Source organism: Pseudoliparis swirei, chromosome 20, assembly GCF_029220125.1.
Source record: "Pseudoliparis swirei isolate HS2019 ecotype Mariana Trench chromosome 20, NWPU_hadal_v1, whole genome shotgun sequence".
NCBI lineage: Eukaryota > Metazoa > Chordata > Actinopteri > Perciformes > Liparidae > Pseudoliparis > Pseudoliparis swirei.
Window position 1 is genome coordinate 23407849 of NC_079407.1, and position 17521 is coordinate 23425369.

Below are 17521 nucleotides of genomic sequence, written 5' to 3' on the forward strand. Positions count from 1 at the left end.
CGATCCGTTGCAGCACTTTAAAGATACAGCAGGTTTGGTGAAATAATATTTCCTCACATCCTCACGCCATCGTCTCACAATGACGCACTGAAGAGACTCATTTCATTTCACGTCGAAACATTTGAATAGATGGAGTGCCCGACGCCGGGGAAATGTTGCACTTCTTAAAACCCATTTTTATAGAACAGCTTTTAAGTGACGTCGTCCTTTTATGCCGTTCTTTGGTTCGCCTAATTTTGTTTGTCTGTTTTTTATTTTATATTTGTATCTTACCTTTCTATTTGTTTTGCTTTGATTCTCTGTCGAGGACTTTGTCAATTCTGTCTTTAAAGGCGCTATATAAATAAAGTTATTATTATTATTCTCTGTAGAGGACTTTGTAAACTCTGTTTTTAAAGGTGCTATATAAATAATGTTATTATTATTATTCTCTGTAGAGGACTTTGTAAACTCTGTTTTTAAAGGTGCTATATAAATAAAGTTATTATTATTATTCTCTGTAGAGCACTTTGTAAACTCTGTTTTTAAAGGTGCTATATACATAAAGTTATTATTATTATTCTCTGTAGAGCACTTTGTAAACTCTATTTTTAAAGGTGCTATATACATAAAGTTATTATTATTATTATGTCCATTTTAACAGAGTTCTCCCTTGTGTTTATTTGTTTTATCCATTTTTAATGTGTGAGTCTTCTTGTTGCATGTCATGTTAGTACTTGACAATGTCTAAGAGGACTCACTATTCTCACTATGAATGGTTGAATAAAAACATTGGAAAGAGTAAATATTGTATAAACATTGTATATGCAATCTTATGTTTTTAGGTTTGTTTTGTGACTATCTGCCTCTCGGGACTACAGATGAAAAAATAGCCTCTTGGCTAATAACTCTGGTACATTTACAGAAATGTTATTATTAATGTGCATTGTCCCACATCAAATAAAACAAAGGAAAAAATATCTATACAGACTCAGCATATTGCTACAAGACATATTGTTTTACAATGACTTAACTGACTAAACCTCAGCATGCTAATACAAAAAAGACCAATTAATAACCATCATTGTAGCTAAATATTACTAAACTAAATATATTCAACTAAATATGAATTCACTGAACAACATTAAACAGTAAATACTTGCTGTGCACTGTGTCCCTCATCAAATAAACCAAAGAAAGAAAGCATGTACTTCACTGATGGACACATGGAGTCTGGACCAGGCTTTAGAAGCCAGCTGTTATGAGGCCGGTTATGTAAGTGCGTCCCTCTCTCCCCGAGAGACTCGCTCCTCACCGCATGCCAAACTGTGCGTGACGCTCTTCGTCGGTAACTCAGATAACACCTGCGAGGAGCGCTCCCCTTCCCCTTCGGTTTCCCGCACACTGGAGACAATTCTACATCTGGCTGGAAAACAACCGAGTTCAACTTTGAACTTCGGACATACTTTTTGTTGTTGTTCTTCGCCTCTTTTTTTTCTCTTGTTACATTTTGTTACAAGTGCTTTGATTCATGCTCCAATGACCGCTCTTCCTCGCCCTCTTCATCATCCTCACTCTTGGCTCAGTCTTTCTCTCGTGGCTCTTTTGTTTCTTCCTGTCCCCCCCCCTCTCTCTCTTTCTAGAGTTGCCCTTTATCCCACTTCTTGAATATCTGCATTCACTTTCCTCAACGAAATACCATAAACGATGACTTATTCTTTAGGCCCTGGTCAGCAGAATGACCGTCACCTTGTTCCCCTCTTTATACTCCCAGTCAATTTATGTTATATCTTTTTAAAAATCGTTTTCCATTTATCATAACACACTTTTTCCTCACTTTTTTCCTCCTAAAATACTTCTTCGCCCCTCTCTGTTGTCTTGTACTTCCTCGACACACCCTCTCCAATCAGGCACACGAGGTGTATTTACCGGTCTATCCGCCATCACCACCGCCACAAAGACCCCTGACACACACACACACACACACTCCTGAATCTGCCACAGCGAGTAGCCTTTCATCCCCAACAGTGAGCTCACACTGAGGCCGTGTTTGTCCACCCAAGTCAAAAGCAGAGCCGCCCCCCCAATGATTGATTACTCGGTAATCCCTCAGTAACGACACAAGCGCTCGCGGAAAAAAGTCCCGGCTGCCGCGTGCGTGCGCTGCGGCGTACGTAAGGTAACAAGACAGATCACATAATTGGCCAAAACAGCCCCGATGATCACCGCCGTCGCTCCCTTTTCACAAGACGATATAAATGCTTCCATTTTTAGTGTTTAATTGCGGAAGCCATTACCGCGATCCACAAAAACACAGCGGCCCTAACTAGAGTGGAACTGTGAGCCGTGACCCCGGCGACCTCGGCCCCCGAGCTAGCTTTGAAACCTGAGAAAGCAGGCCTGACCTCTGACCTCTTGCCTTCCACCTCCCACGGTAAGAGGAGTCCCATCTTTCTCCCCCTTCGGACAGGATGTGACCTATAAGAGGAGCTCTGTAGGAGGGCCTTGACCCCAGACACTGTCCAGACTAAGTGTCTGGACCAACCCGATCCGAGCAGACGACAAGATGCAAGAGGTTCAGAAAATGTTTATAACAATCGGTATTTTTTTAATCTTCGCATAGATTAACTTTCTATCAATTATGTATCGCAGGACATCACATCACCCCGATCCTGAAGCTTCTCTTCACTCCATGTTTATTTTTAGAATTCATTCTAAGATTTGACTGATCACTTTGAAAGGACGTATGAGTCCGGTCCCCAAAATATATGCACAGGAGGAAATGTTGAGCCCTTCTGAGTCAGCTTCGATCCTCAGGGCCTTCAGGAGTCAAGGCTGGGAACTAAAGGTGGCCGTGCGTTTGCCATCAGGACCCCTCGGCTTCGCAATGACCTGCCTGAGGAGATGAAGATAAATAATCTCTTTTAAATCACATACAGGCTGACTTGTATATGATGTCGTCTCTTTAATGTTTTATTTTATTGTCGATTTTACTCATTTATTATATGTTATTTATTATTTTATTTTTAACATTTCAATTGGTTTTTAATTACTTTTTATCGTTTGGGCTGTTTTATCAGAATTGAACTGTTACCTGAATGCATCTTGAGCTTTCTGTCATTTTATTGACTTTATTTTGTATTTTTTTGACATTTTTTTAATCAATCACTTTCAACTTAAGTGATTGATCTGAAAATATCTGCAAAGGACAACCAGCCAATGACAGACAGGACGTTAACTCTGATGGATTACTGATCTCTAACAAGTGACTACAAGTAGATTTCCATAACATAATCATGAAAACAATGGAAACAAACGGCTGCCTTGCATCAAGACATCTGGAAATATTATGCACACTATATTCTTCCGGCGTTGATTCACTCGAGTGAGTACGCCATTATTGCTTTACAAAATCTAAAAAAAAGAAATATCTCGATGTAACATCTCCAGGTGCTTCTTCTTTTTCCCACACACCTTTATGCTCTTTGTGTATTACAACATTAACTCGCAGGCCTTACATTATTGCTTTCCATTCTTTTTAATATCCTCTTCGACCCATTTCCGATCCACTTGACATTATGAATGTATAGAGTCACTTCCAGTAAAGTTCATAAAATCTCTTTGTGATGTCACTGACATCAACGTGCCTTTATCTGTGTATTTAACGAAGGCTTATCCCAGAGTGCACCGCTGAAAGGTCGTCGAGCCACCATCCAAACGTCGCCATTTAATTCAGAAACCGGCTTTGATGCTTTTGACTGAGACGTTTTTGTCCGATTTCTTTTCAGCGTGGATCGTTAATTCTTTTCTTTGTTGCTCCGCAAAGCTTCAGCCAACAGAAATATCAGTGAGAGTTGAGTCGCTAAGAACAGGGAGAAGGGTTTGGACACGCCAGGACCGGGGTCGTGACGTCTGGTGTGTGTCAGCCGCAAAGCTGCTTTCACAACCAAGAAGAATGAGAACAAAGACTTGGGAGGCTGCAGGAGTTTACTGAGGCTAAATACTTACGGTTTAATAATATGAGCTGTTGTTCTGGTAAATACAAAATGACCAGTTAACAGGACCAGGAGACTTGCACGAAGAGCTTCATTATAATTACTTTTTAGGTCTGGGTTATTGTGTTTAACCTTGTGTTCTACGGTGTTTTATACTCTTCATCTAATGTCAAACATTAAGCAAGCTTCAAGCTATTATTATTATTGTTATTAGTATGATCTTTATTTAAAAGGGACCATGTAAGGTTAAAACATAAATATCACCATTTGATGCTCTGAACCAGATTGTAGCCATACAGCTAATTTGCATATAGTCCCTTGACAGACCATAATAAACATAAAACAATAACAAACAGGACAGGATAAGACACACTACAACAGTATATGTGGTAAGAAGAACGCAAAATACACACAATGCGAAGCTACAGTACGGAAAATTAAAAGTAAATAATACATACTATTAAAAATACGTAATAAAAACCATTAAAAGTAAGTAATACATACTATTATAATTAAGTAATAAAAACCATTAAAAGTAAGAAATACATACTATTATAATTAAGTAATAAAAACAAATTAAAAAGAAGTACTACATACCATTAAAAATACGTCATAAAAACCATTAAAAGTAAGTAATACATTCGATTAAAAATACGTAATAAAAACCATTAAAAGTAAGAAATACATACTATTATAATTAAGTAATAAAAACAAATTAAAAATAAGTACTACATACCATTAAAAATACGTCATAAAAAACATTAAAAGAATGTAATACATACAATTATAATTAAGTAAGAAAAGCCATTAAAAGTAAGTAATACATACCATTAATAATACGCAATTAAAGCGCAATTTAGCATTGCGCTTTAATAATGTGGTCACGACCGACAAAATAGAAACGAGAAAGCACAGAGAAAGGCTCCAAATAATGTCAAAGATTATACGAATAATATGAATATATAAATAGGACTCTTAGTGTCATATCAAAATCCCTTTAAATGTTAATGCTTTAGTAGTGATAGTTAATTATTTTAAGACATAACATACGACTTCTGCTGCATAATAATTACTTGTACTTGCTGATATGATACTTGAATTGTATTCTTACTCAACCTCAAAGTTAGTACGCAGAGGTTCATTGTCCCAGTCAAGGTCGAACAGCACAGGTGCTTGTTAATGTGTGTGTGTGTGTGTGTGTGTGTGCACGCTCTCCCATATGGGACACTGGGCTGATGGGAGTGAACCACAGAGAGACAAGAAGGGAGTGAGAGAGGAAGAGAGAGAAAGTCTGTGAAAGACCGAGGGAGGTAGAGACGGAGCCGAGTGGACATCGAGGGAGTGAAACGTCAGTAAAAATGAGAGGTTAAATAAAAAAATTTTTGCAGATTCCCACCCGGCTGGGGGGGGGGGGGGGGGGGGTGTATAGCCAACGACATAGAAGCTGTATTTAGTGTTTTTAAGGTTTTTTTGTACAAAAATGTGGATAATTTCCGAGGACAAAGTAAGGCTTTATGCCCGAGACGCGGAGAAAGAGAGAGAGAGAATGAATACTTCTCTGCGGCTGCCTCCTAATTGGTCTAATTACTGTGTAACTTCCTGGTGAATGCGGGCCGCTCTGACCTTGGCCTTTGAAATATAGACCCATGGCGTCTCAGAGCCGTCGACCACGGGAGGACACGGAAGAACAACCGCCCTCTCTGTCCGCCAGTGCATGCTTCTGTGTGTGTGCGTGTATGTGTGTGTGTGTGTGTGTGTGTGTGTAGACACATGAATGAGTATAACTTATGTGTTCATGGGTGCTTCTGTGTCTCTATGCGCTGGGTCATGTGTGGGAGTTGGTGGTGATCCGTCTGACGTAGATCTGGTCCGCTGACACTGAATACGAATCCTACAGAGAGGGTCTTTGGTCTGGGGCCTCGGGTCTGAGCTCTGGGGTCTGAGCTCTGGGGTCTGGGGTCTGAGCTCTGGGGTCTGAGCTCTGGGGTCTGAGCTCTGGGGTCTGAGCTCTGGGGTCTGGGCTCTGGGGTCTGAGCTCTGGGGTCTGGGGTCTGGGGCCTGGAGTCTGGGGCCTGGAGTCTGGGGTCTGGGGTCTGAGCTCTTGGGCCTGGGGTCTGGGGTCTGGGGTCTGAGCTCTGGGGCCTGGAGTCTGGGGTCTGGGGTCTGAGCTCTTGGGCCTGGGGTCTGGGATCTGGGGTCTGAGCTCTGGATTAGACAGCAGCGACAGTTTGTCTGTCACTCAACTCCCCAGACGACTGTTGACACGCCGTGCTTTGTCCTCTAGCTTGTACATTTTCCTCTCGGCCAATGAAAACCCTCCAAGCTCTCGTGCTCGTCGTGTGTATTTCCACCATGGCAGTGTGTGTGTGTGTGAGATACACTTTTAAAGTGTCTTTCTCTGCTGTCACACACACAGTGGACGCCTGTCACTTCAGTACTAGGGACATGTCCCTCGGGCCAAATGTCTGTTACTTAACATCAGAACGAACAAATGCTCTCTAATCATAGACCAATCACATTCTTGTACATACAAAATCCATCCATCATTTCCATCTTAAGTCTCTTTCTTTATTTCTCTTTCACTCTTTGTTGTTCTGGCTTTCTCTGTCTTCTCGGCCAACCCGCCGGTGTCTCCGTGTCTTTGCTTTAGTCGGAGTCAAGTTAAAGACTTCTTTGGAAATCGAATACGCTCTCGCAGCTTTTCGCAAATTATAACGATTATGTGGTTTGCAGCGCGTGCCCATTTCCTGTTTGCCTTAACAATAGGTTACACACACACACACACACTGCATCGCATATCTGCCCTGTCATCCGCCGAGAACAACTCACTCTGTTTATTGCTTCTCTCTCATTTCGGAGGTCCTTCATATTTCTGCGTCACCGTCTACGGCCTAAAAATGAATGTTTGCCCGGCGACTGCGTCGGCCAGCTGCTGCAGATGTCTCAGCGGGCCTAAAGATAGACCCGCTCTAGACCGGCAGCTCAATCAGCTCATCTGACTACACACACACACACACTGGGGAAATCAGTCAGGGGGCTAAATTGACGTGCTAACATGACCCGACACTTGATATGTTAACTCTCCAGTCAAAGTGATGCGTAAAATCCCTTTTTTTACATTGCAGCATCTCAAATTGCGATAGTAACCCGATTGTTGCTGTGAGTATTGTGTTGCTGTTGAGTGAGTTAAAGTGCAGCCGTCTCTCTGGTAGCCACGGTGACACCTGCCATCTGTTTAAACAGCGTTGTCATCGGGGTGTCTGTCCGCTGCTTCACCTGGTCCGCATGAATAACAACTCGTCTTCATCGCACCAGACGGCTCCAGAACACTTGAAGAAGAAAAAAATCTCAAACCATACGAGCTCTGAGGGAGCGGCTGGCCGTGATGAGCGCGTCATAGTTTGTAGGAACAGGAGACAGAAAACACTCCCACGTGTCATTTAAGAAACATGGGTGGGAGGCTATTTATAAATAAAATTATACTCTGTATATTCATGTTTTTCTTGTTTTTTGAATGGATGTTTTGTTTTGTTTACTGGAGGTGGGGACACAAATGGGAGCATTCAGGGGGGGTTTAGGGGTCAGCTGGTGGGAGTGCGCGGCAGGTTGACGAATGACACACAGTGTGTATCTGTGTGTCCGTCAAAGAGCCTTATTGATGAGTCGTGGAGACGAGGGTAAACAAGAGGTGCCATTCTCTCATCCCAACGTGTCACGGCACGGAAAGACTGCGCGCTGTATGTCCGCCCTCACGCGTTACTCTGTTCTTCCAACACGCCCCCTTTGGAATAACCCGCCCCCCCCCCAAAAAACACTATTACGTATTATTCATCTACACACACACACACACACTTGAGATGCTCAACAACGCTTGCAGAAGAAGGCACACGTGTCTTACTTACTGGATTCATTTAGAGCATTTGCAATTAAATAAAAATGCTTCGTGTTTTATAATTACCTTCGCATTGAAAATGCGGAAGGTTATGTTTTGATCGCCGTATATTTATTTATTTATTTATTTATTTGTATGCGTGTTACTCGCATAACTCAAAAAGTATTAAACCGAATCGCATGAAATTTGGTGGCATGATTGGGTATTATCCGTAAACCATTTGATTAGATTTTGGGATCGATCGGGTCAAAGGTCAAGGTCATGAAAAGGTCAACATCTTCTTTTTTCCATAGCGCGGTACATTTTTATCCAATTGGCATGCAACTAATGCCAACATGTTCATAATTCAATGCCCAATCTTGTGATATGCGAAGGTATGCGCTCTACCGAGTGCCCATTCTAGTTTGAAATGCTTTAAAGATACTTTTTTTTTTGCTTTTACAGCACTCGCAGCTGCTTAAAGGCCCCTCTGGCTGAGGAGTAAATCAGACACAAGAAACATCGAGTAATATAAATATAGTGAGATAAACACAGTTGACGAGCTGCTGGATGAGGCCGCCGTATTTTATTTATAGCCAACGGCCTTTTTTAAGACGTCTCGGCTCATGCGAATGACGTCTCATCTCTGCACCTGAAATTAGACGTGAGCCACGGCAACATGCAGCGAACTACTAAAGATGATATAGAAAAGAGGTCATAAGATGTATGTCCGTGGGCTGATGGAAAGTGGGCGGGGTCGGATGAGTTTTATTGCCTGTTGATTGACGGCGCCCCCCGGGGCCGCAGACACAGGGCATGACATAACAGGGCAACGCAGAAACAAAGTAAATAATGCAGGGAAGACGACATGAGCTCGGGGGAGAGATTGAGCATTTACAAAAGGAGATAGAGAGGAGGATATGAGGGGGGGAGGAAAGCAGGAGAGAGGGGGCAGGGAGGACAGATAAGGAGGTGGGAGGTGAGATAGATTTTTTTATTTTTTTTGAAGTGTGGAAAGTAAGAAGAAGGAGAGACATTATCATAAATCTTCCGTTAGCGAATCAAACACAGGCTGTAAAATGTTCACCCGGGGAATGGACGGCTGTGAAATACACGACGTTGACGTCAGAGTCTCCGAGTGAGGCGGGGAAAGTAAATGTCAGGCTGGTTTTGAAAGAAGTTTGTGAGGATTAGGCCTAACAAAGGACACCTGCTCGCTTTGGTCGCTCCAAAAAGCTGTAAGGTCATTTACTGGATGTCAAACACACACACACACACACACACACACGCTCTCTGTCCCTCTGTGGGTTATTACTGTGAAACTAGTGGACTTTGTTCTTCTGTGGAACAGAGGGAGCCTCTTCCAGCCGTATAGATAAGACCACAGTGTGTCAGTGTGATCATGGGAGCGTATAATAAAAACAGCTCTGGAATGCCTGTACATGGGCCGCTTGTTTATTCAAGAACACACACACACAAACCAACACACACCTGGGCAGCCGTAGAGGACTGATTAGTACACTCAAATATCTTCATACACATTACTACTGTACTCTGTGTGTGCACGCGCGTGTGTGCGTGTGTGTGTGTCTACACGCCAACCCTCGCTGGAGCGACTCTGATCTCTGCGGGAGTGTGAGATGACCAAATCACTATTTTGTGATCACAAAAGTCATGTGACATCATGAGACCGAGAGGCGGTTGAGCGAGGGTTATTTCCAGACGTCTCGTTGGTTCGCCGACGTGAAACATCCGACGGACCTTCCACACTCCTCCATGAGGAGGAAGAGCGTCGAAGAGGAGGGCGGGGGGGAGGAGAGAGATTACTCACCCCGGTTGGGCCATTGAGGGCAAATAAGGCGCATGTCACACTGATGAGAGCAGAGCCCCTTTAAGCCCAATCTCAAGGGTTTATCCCACAGCTCAGAGCTTTAAATCCATGCCAAATATCCGATTTAAGGCTATATCGGGCATACATGTATGACTAGACACTGAGTTGTGCTTCTATCTCTAAATGTCACAGTGAGATGAACTGGGTGAAGTCATTTCAACACTTTCCGGTTGTTTCTTTGAGCTGTTGTCACGCAATATGAAAACATCCAAAGTGGGAAATGTGTAACGGTATTTAATGTTTACTAAATGTAATGTGGCCATTTGTCCATGAATCGCATCGCCAAGATAAATGAAAGGGCCACTGACGCTTTGTCATTCAGGATTCTGTTGTTCTGATCATTTTTTTAACTAAACAAGCAAACAAACAAAAGAACAAAGGACCTCCTCATGCTGCCTCTTAGGCCTGCCCAGGTGCATGCTGGTCCTTTACCTGTCTACTCCTACATGTAACCCCAGGTGCCCAAAGCGTTACACAATTACCAAACAAATAAACAACCAAAAGACTATAGTATACCTAGACAACAACAACACATCCTTTAACAAACCTAAAAACAAAAGACAAAGCTATCCTAATTTATCAAACAATCTAACCTAAATAAGCTAATAACGACAATAATTAATCAATATTACTTGTGATTAAAAAAAAAAAAAAATACTAATATCAAATAAATAGCTCCTACACTAAATAATGTCCCTAAAAAATGCTCCACATGGTCTGATGTTTGGCATAAACACTCACGTCTGAGTTCTCTGAATATCAATAGAATAAAGTCTCATATTCCTCCATCCCGCTATCTTCATTATCTCCTCAGAGCAAATAATCTTAACAGGCTACTTATTTGCTCTGCCGGTGGACTGTTTGTAAAATAAAGGCTTTGTCAGCACCTTCCTGTTTGACACACACACCTTCCTGTTTGACCTCCCCTAAAGGACACACACACCTTCCTGTTTGACCTCCGCTAAAGGACACACACACCTTGCGTGGAAAACACACAAACGCATGTGACGACGGGTGTCCAGGCAAATGGGGAAAGGCGGAGCCACCAGGGTGTACTTTCTTTCTCTTTTTACTCCCCAGGGCAGGTGGAGACGTGACATGGCTGCAGAGGGGCAGTTTTTATGTAAAGCTGTGTGTCGTCAGCAGAACAGTGGAAGGACATCATATGTCTGCTAAAGAAAAATATAGAGTAAATTAATAGGGGGGCATCAATCGGTACGAGTGTACTTTCATGTTGTAGCCAAGCAGCATGCATCAGCATTGTAGGTAATATCATTTATGCAAGATAGTTTTCATGTCTAGACATTTGATTGGCACTCATGAATAGACCAGTGCACTCATTATTATTATTTTTTAAATTGTATTATTATTATTTTTCTTCATTTTTCCAGCTTTCCGTTTTATTTATACACCAGGAAATAACAGTTATTGTTATGCTTCACACTTTAAAAACTTCTAAAAAAGGAATAACCACAAATGTGTCATACTTTATTTTGAAATATTCCTTGCTTTCAATAAATGCTATTTCTTCTTTTTTTCAAGTAACTAATGGTATTAATTTTTTTACTTTTTTTACAAGTAACTAATATTTTTTATTTTTTTTATTACAAGTAACTTATAGTATTTATTTTCTTTTTTTTACAAGCATGTAATTTTAATTTGTTTTCTCAAAATATTCCTCCTACTTCCATTAAATCCTCTTTCCTATTAGGAGTTGTCTTTTTTTATTTATAATTGAGCGTTCAGGACTCTCGAAGCGCTCATCTTCTTTTTAAGAGAGGAACATATTATTTATTTTTTGAACTTTGGTTTATTTGCACATTAATTTTTAAAAACAAAACCTAAAAACAGAAACAAGATCAAATACACACGGTTATACAGAATATTGACGCTTTATGACAATGAATCGAGTGAGAATCTCCATCTTATCTAAATATTAATAAGGAAACTTTGTTTCACCATGGTCAATCTTGTAATTTAAAAAAAAAAATCTTATTCCTAAGTGTTTGTAGGAATAACTGTATCTCATTGATAATGCATTGTGTCTGGGTGTCAGTCAGAGATTTTAACTATGCTAAAAGCTGTTAATATAGATGACATTATTAACTTTTAATATGTTTCCAGGTGGTAAAGGGGAACTAATAAAGTGTTATCTTATCTTAAAGTAACTTTTTATATTGCCAGTGGTCAACCGACGTCTGTTTTCCCACATTATAAATGTTTTACGCCCTATATTTATCAAACTACCAGCACCAGATTCTTCCACTCGAGGCCCCCATCGTCACAGATTTAGCGTGGGAATCCTCTGACAACTGGCTGTCTCTGCTTCGGGCATCTGCCCCCGAGCACTATCGTGTGTCACGCGTGTATGCAACACACACAACATGTGCACACATATGAAACAACACACACATACCGTGTTCCCCCCCAGCTGCTGGGGGTCACTTGTTTTTGTCACAGCGACCCGTGTCTTCTGTCGCTCGGGAGAAAAGCGAAGCTAGTCTCAGGTTGCACTCCAACATCTGCTTCTCCCTCTCACACACACACACACACACACACACACATGCACTTATTCTTAATTTGTCCCAACCAAAGGTGGAAAACATACACAGATCACTCGGTCAAGTAAACGTGTGTTACAAGTTAAAGTACCAGGATGAAAAAGATGTCTATGGACCCCCAAACGTGATCCCCAAATCTGATTGGTGAACATCTAGTTACAAAATGGTGGTCATTACTGTAATATGCTGGTTTCCTACTTTTCAAAGAAGCTTTTCCACAAAGCATCAGTGAGGTGGATTATAAGGGCTCACACGTCACCCAGGAGGTGTTTAGGCCTGAATGAGAACCTTAGTAATAATCTTATGTTAAGCCTTATTTTGATGCGCTAATTAGCACAATATAGCACAACATAATAGTTTTGGGGAGTTTTCTTTGAGATGTTTTGTGAATGAGGACAGTGTCATTTAGAAATAAATGGATTTTTGTAACCCTCCTGTTACCTTCGAATTTACTAACATCTTTTACCCTCGGGGTTAATTTGATGCCAGCAGTTAAAACCTCCATAAAATGATTTGAATTAATATTGTTTCCCAAGTTTAAGTGTGAGGTACTTTATGTTTGTGTGTTGACGACCTAAATAGCCCTTTAAATAAATATAAAAGTTGATATTTACCTTCGCATTCTGAGAATGCGGAAGGTTATGTTTTGATCGCTGTGTATTTATTTATTTGTATGTGTGTGTGTGTGTTATTCGCATAACTCAAAAAGTATTAAACCGAATCGCAGGAAATTTGGGATCGATCGGGTCAAAGGTCAAGGTCATGAAAAGGTACAAAAAAAGTGCCTGCGCCGAAGGTATGCGCTCTACCGAGTGCCCGTTCTAGTTCTTAGATGTTTTACACAGTGAAAAACAGCCTGGGGTCAAATTGACCCCAAAGAACACCGATGGGTACAAGTTGTGTTCAGGACATTGAAAACATATCATCATGTGAATTGTATGTTTTCCCAGTTGTCCCCAATAAATTAGGAAAAGTCATGAAATATGAAGCAAAAATAATGATGCCAATCATTTTTTTTAGAGACGTTAAACATTGAATGGAGTCAAATTGACCCCAAAGGTAGTAAAAAAAGTAAAAAGTAGCATATAGATAAAAAATACTCAAAAACGTTCCTTAAGTACAGTAATTATTTCCCCCAGTGTGGTTGTGAGGATGACATCTTAGCTCGCTTTTTTTTCTTGAGTTGCCGAATTGACTTCAAACAAAGACACGAAGAGCCAACACGTTTGTTTTCGGGGGATTTTTTTCCCGTATATTACATACACAAGACGTCCTCATACGAGAACATCTCAATCAACCGGGCCATAAATAGGAGAAAGAGAGATATCAGAAACCCAATATCGCTTTGTTGTCAGATAATTCACCCGAAACTTCCCCTGAATTTCTGCGAAAACCCCCGATTGTGTTGCTTCCCTAAAGCAACACCCAGTTCCTCCTTAATTTACTGAAACCAAATGTTTCTCCCTCTTTCTGGGATTCCTGTGATCTCTTCCGCCTTGTTGGCCGTCGTTACCTGCGTGTCTAAATGAGACGTTTGGGCGTACGACGCAGAGCTCCGCCACACAATCTTCTCTCTGTATCGGTGCCAGGAAGACGGAGCGCTAATCCACTCTGCGATTTGGCGTAATTACAGAGCGGCGAGAGCGGCGGCGCGGTCGCAGGAGTTATTGCACGGTGGACATTTTTTGTTCTACGGTTCATAAGAAACCACAATCCCAACATCTGTGCTTATTTTAGAATGCAACTGACACAACGTCTGGAAGATTTCCTCCCCACCTTATCTCTGCATCAAATAATCAACGGCTCACGCTTATTACACACACACACACACACACACACACACACACACACACACAGTCATGTGGTGATATGAATAGCAGCCATTGATGCGTTTTCCCTTTGAGGCCCGCCTCCCAGCATGAGTGCAGGTAAGTGGTGGGTAAACCGATCTACCCCTGGGCTCTGCTACACCCCAACCACACACACACACACACACACACACACACACGCACGCACGCACCCACGCTGCTATTGTTCCCCCTCCATGTTTTCCCATGTCTCCCTTCTTCCTGGGCCTCTGCACTACCTGCCGGCACATTCCTGACCTGTCAAATGTCTTTTGTGTTCCTGCCCTTTGTTGCTCTGTTTCCACTGTCACTCTTTCTTTATTACCCTCTTGGCCTGTTCCTCTCTTCCCCTGTTATCTGTTATCTGTGTTACGCGCCGGTCACCGCTGACCTAACAGAAACACGGCACGCGGTCCAGAACAATGCGACGGTAGCTCTGATCAGATGAGGTCATTGCGGTGCATCACAGTATATTTTAGTGCTTCTACGGCTGAAATAAATGCTTAACTTTAAATCATAGTAAAATCCCTCGCAATAGCTTATTCCATGTGTCATTAGAGCCCAATGAGTTCACATGTTATACATATAAATATAGACGTTTTATTGTGTTGTGAGTCAATCCCACATTCATCGTCATCCTGCTGCTCAACATTCTCACTAAAGCACCAATAGTGCATTAATCTGCAGCTGGAAAAATAGTCCCCGACTAATGCACTTTTTACAATTGTTTGAGTAAGGAAGGGTTTTAGCTAAATATATATATATATATAAATATATATCTTTTTCTTTCTTTTTTTAACGGAAATTACCCTGATTTACGTCTAATAGGCAACAACCAGCGTGAGGAAGTCAGAAAGTATGAAGAGGGAGACTAACACATTCAGGATTTGAGTCTTTTCATGAATCCTTATGCTTTAAATGCCAAAATCTGTTGGCGGAGGACTGAATGCTTTCGGCCACAGGTGTCAACCACAAGGCCCGCGGGCCAAAAGCGGCCCACCACGTCATTTTATTTGGCCCCTGACGGCTTGAAAGACATATGATCACCTTTATATCCTGTGCTTTTTATTTTGAAGGTTTCAAATAAAATGGATTTGTGTTCTAATATTAGCGAAATGTTTTGGTGTACACTATTTCTACTCTCAAATAAACAATAATCAAAGGCAAAAAAAAGCTTATTTAACAATATGTTCGGGGGTAGTTTATACAGCGCTTCAGTTACACTGGCCCTTTAAGAGGCGGCCATGACACCTACAGTATGTGGCCCACGGTGAAAATGAGTTTGACACGCCTGCTTTAGGCCACATCAATGTTGTTCATTTAAATTCATGTCGCTAACATTTCCAAAAGCAAACATGCCTGAAAGATACTGTAGTTTAAGTCTCTCAAAACGCCAACAACATGCTCACAACACCTTGCAACAATAACAAATAAATACGAATGTGAAATGACGATTGCTCCAGTAATGATGTGTCTGCGCGATGTGGCAGCTTTATTGGGGCGCCTTCCTGCCTGAGTGAATGCCTGGGGACTCTTATTTGGTTGGTGATAAAAGAGAGATTTACAACCTCCATGGACAGAATCAGTCTATCTTCACTCCACCGGTCCTCCTCCTGCACTAATGTTATCACTTCAGCCTCCAGCAACCGACCCCTTAATTGACTTCTCGGATTATACGGAGTGGCCGAAAAACCACGCGGAGCCAAGTCAAGACCCCCCCCCACCCCCCCCCGCCCCTGCCTGTGGTAAAAAGAGATGCAAGCGTCCAGATATGAGTGGTCACTGTTTCTCTGTCCGCCCTCTTGTCCTTTAGTGAAGCACTTAGTGACCCCCGACACCCATTCGCAAAGTTTAAAGCCCCTCTAACCCCCCCCCCCTCCCCTCCCCCCCCATCCACAGCTCAACTCCATCCCATCCGACATCACGACATGCATGTCTCTGATCTTCTTCCCCCTTCACCTAACCCACTAAAAGAGGCTGTCCCCTGGCGTCTAAGCTCCACACTCCTCAGCCGTCCCATCCCCAGGGGGGGGGGGCCTTTAGAGCCTGACTGGGTGGTCCCCCCCTACCCCTAATACAACCCCAACTCCCATCAGGTCAGAAGTCAGAGGTGAACCCCAACAGCGTGTGGGAAACGTGCTGCGCCGTGTGGTGCGCCGGGCCAGAGAAGAGAGGAAGGAGGTTCAGGCCGCCGCGTTTCCTCCTCCCCGGACCCCACCACGGCCCCTTAATGGGGCTCCCGTGGGGTCAGCGGGACGGAGGAACCCGGGCACGGTTGCACGGTGTCGGTTACAAGTTTTGATTTATTGCACCAATTTCTTCTCCAGGAAAAGCGTGAGCTTGTTTGGGTTGAGAGGGAGGCAGAGCAGACTGGCTTAGGCAGAGGGGATCAAGAGCGACGCCGTGCCGGATGATGTGGGTAGAGTGTGTGTGTACTTGTCTCTCCGCTCATGCGCTCATGTGTATAGATGTGTCTGATGTCTGTATATGTGTGTGGCAACCCAGATCCCTTGCTGAGTGTGCGTGAGCTCGAAGCATTTATTAGCGGGCTGTCTCGCCGGTGCCGTGTCAGAGGAGCTTAGCGTGAGTTATTTGAATGGCTAGAAGGAAGCTGGTTATTTTACTGGCAAATTGCTGTGTATTTTTATTTTTTAAAGTGGTGGCCTTGACTTTTGTTCAACGGAGGATAACAAGCACGGCCGTCAATAGCGAGGCTGCACTGGAAAATATGCGATAATTATAAGAGCTTCGGACTGCGAGCGGAGAGGATGTGAGCCCAGCGTTAAAATATTTCCAGGAAAAACAAATAGACGGACTCCAGCTGGAGGCACACGAGGAGGGTTTAAATATCCCCCCCCCCCCCCCCCAAACACACTGACACACACGTGTGGGAATATGATATAATAATACAATAATAGAACAGTGACAGGGACATTTAAAAAAAAAAAAAAGTTATTAAGGATATGTGTCTTTTTAGTTAGAATATTTATGTAGGTAAGTTTTCTGGATTTTGACGTTGCATTTATTCACAGCTTTAATTCTAAAGGATATAAAAAAGTAAATACATACATATTAGAGTTATACTATGAGGTACCTGTGGTGAATATTTAATCTGTAAACGGTCTGTTTGCTGATCAAAAATTAACCCTGTGATATGCAAGAGATAGATAGATAGATATATACTTTATTAATCCCCAAGGGGAAATTTGTCGTCACAGTGGGGATTGCGACATACTGTGCAGAAAAACTAAGAAAATGTATATTAATTTATAGTTAAATTAAGCATATGAATATATTAATTTAAATATATGATTTACATAACTGCCTATAATGTTGAAAAAATTAATTATCGTACTAAAGAACAAAGAAGAAATTTG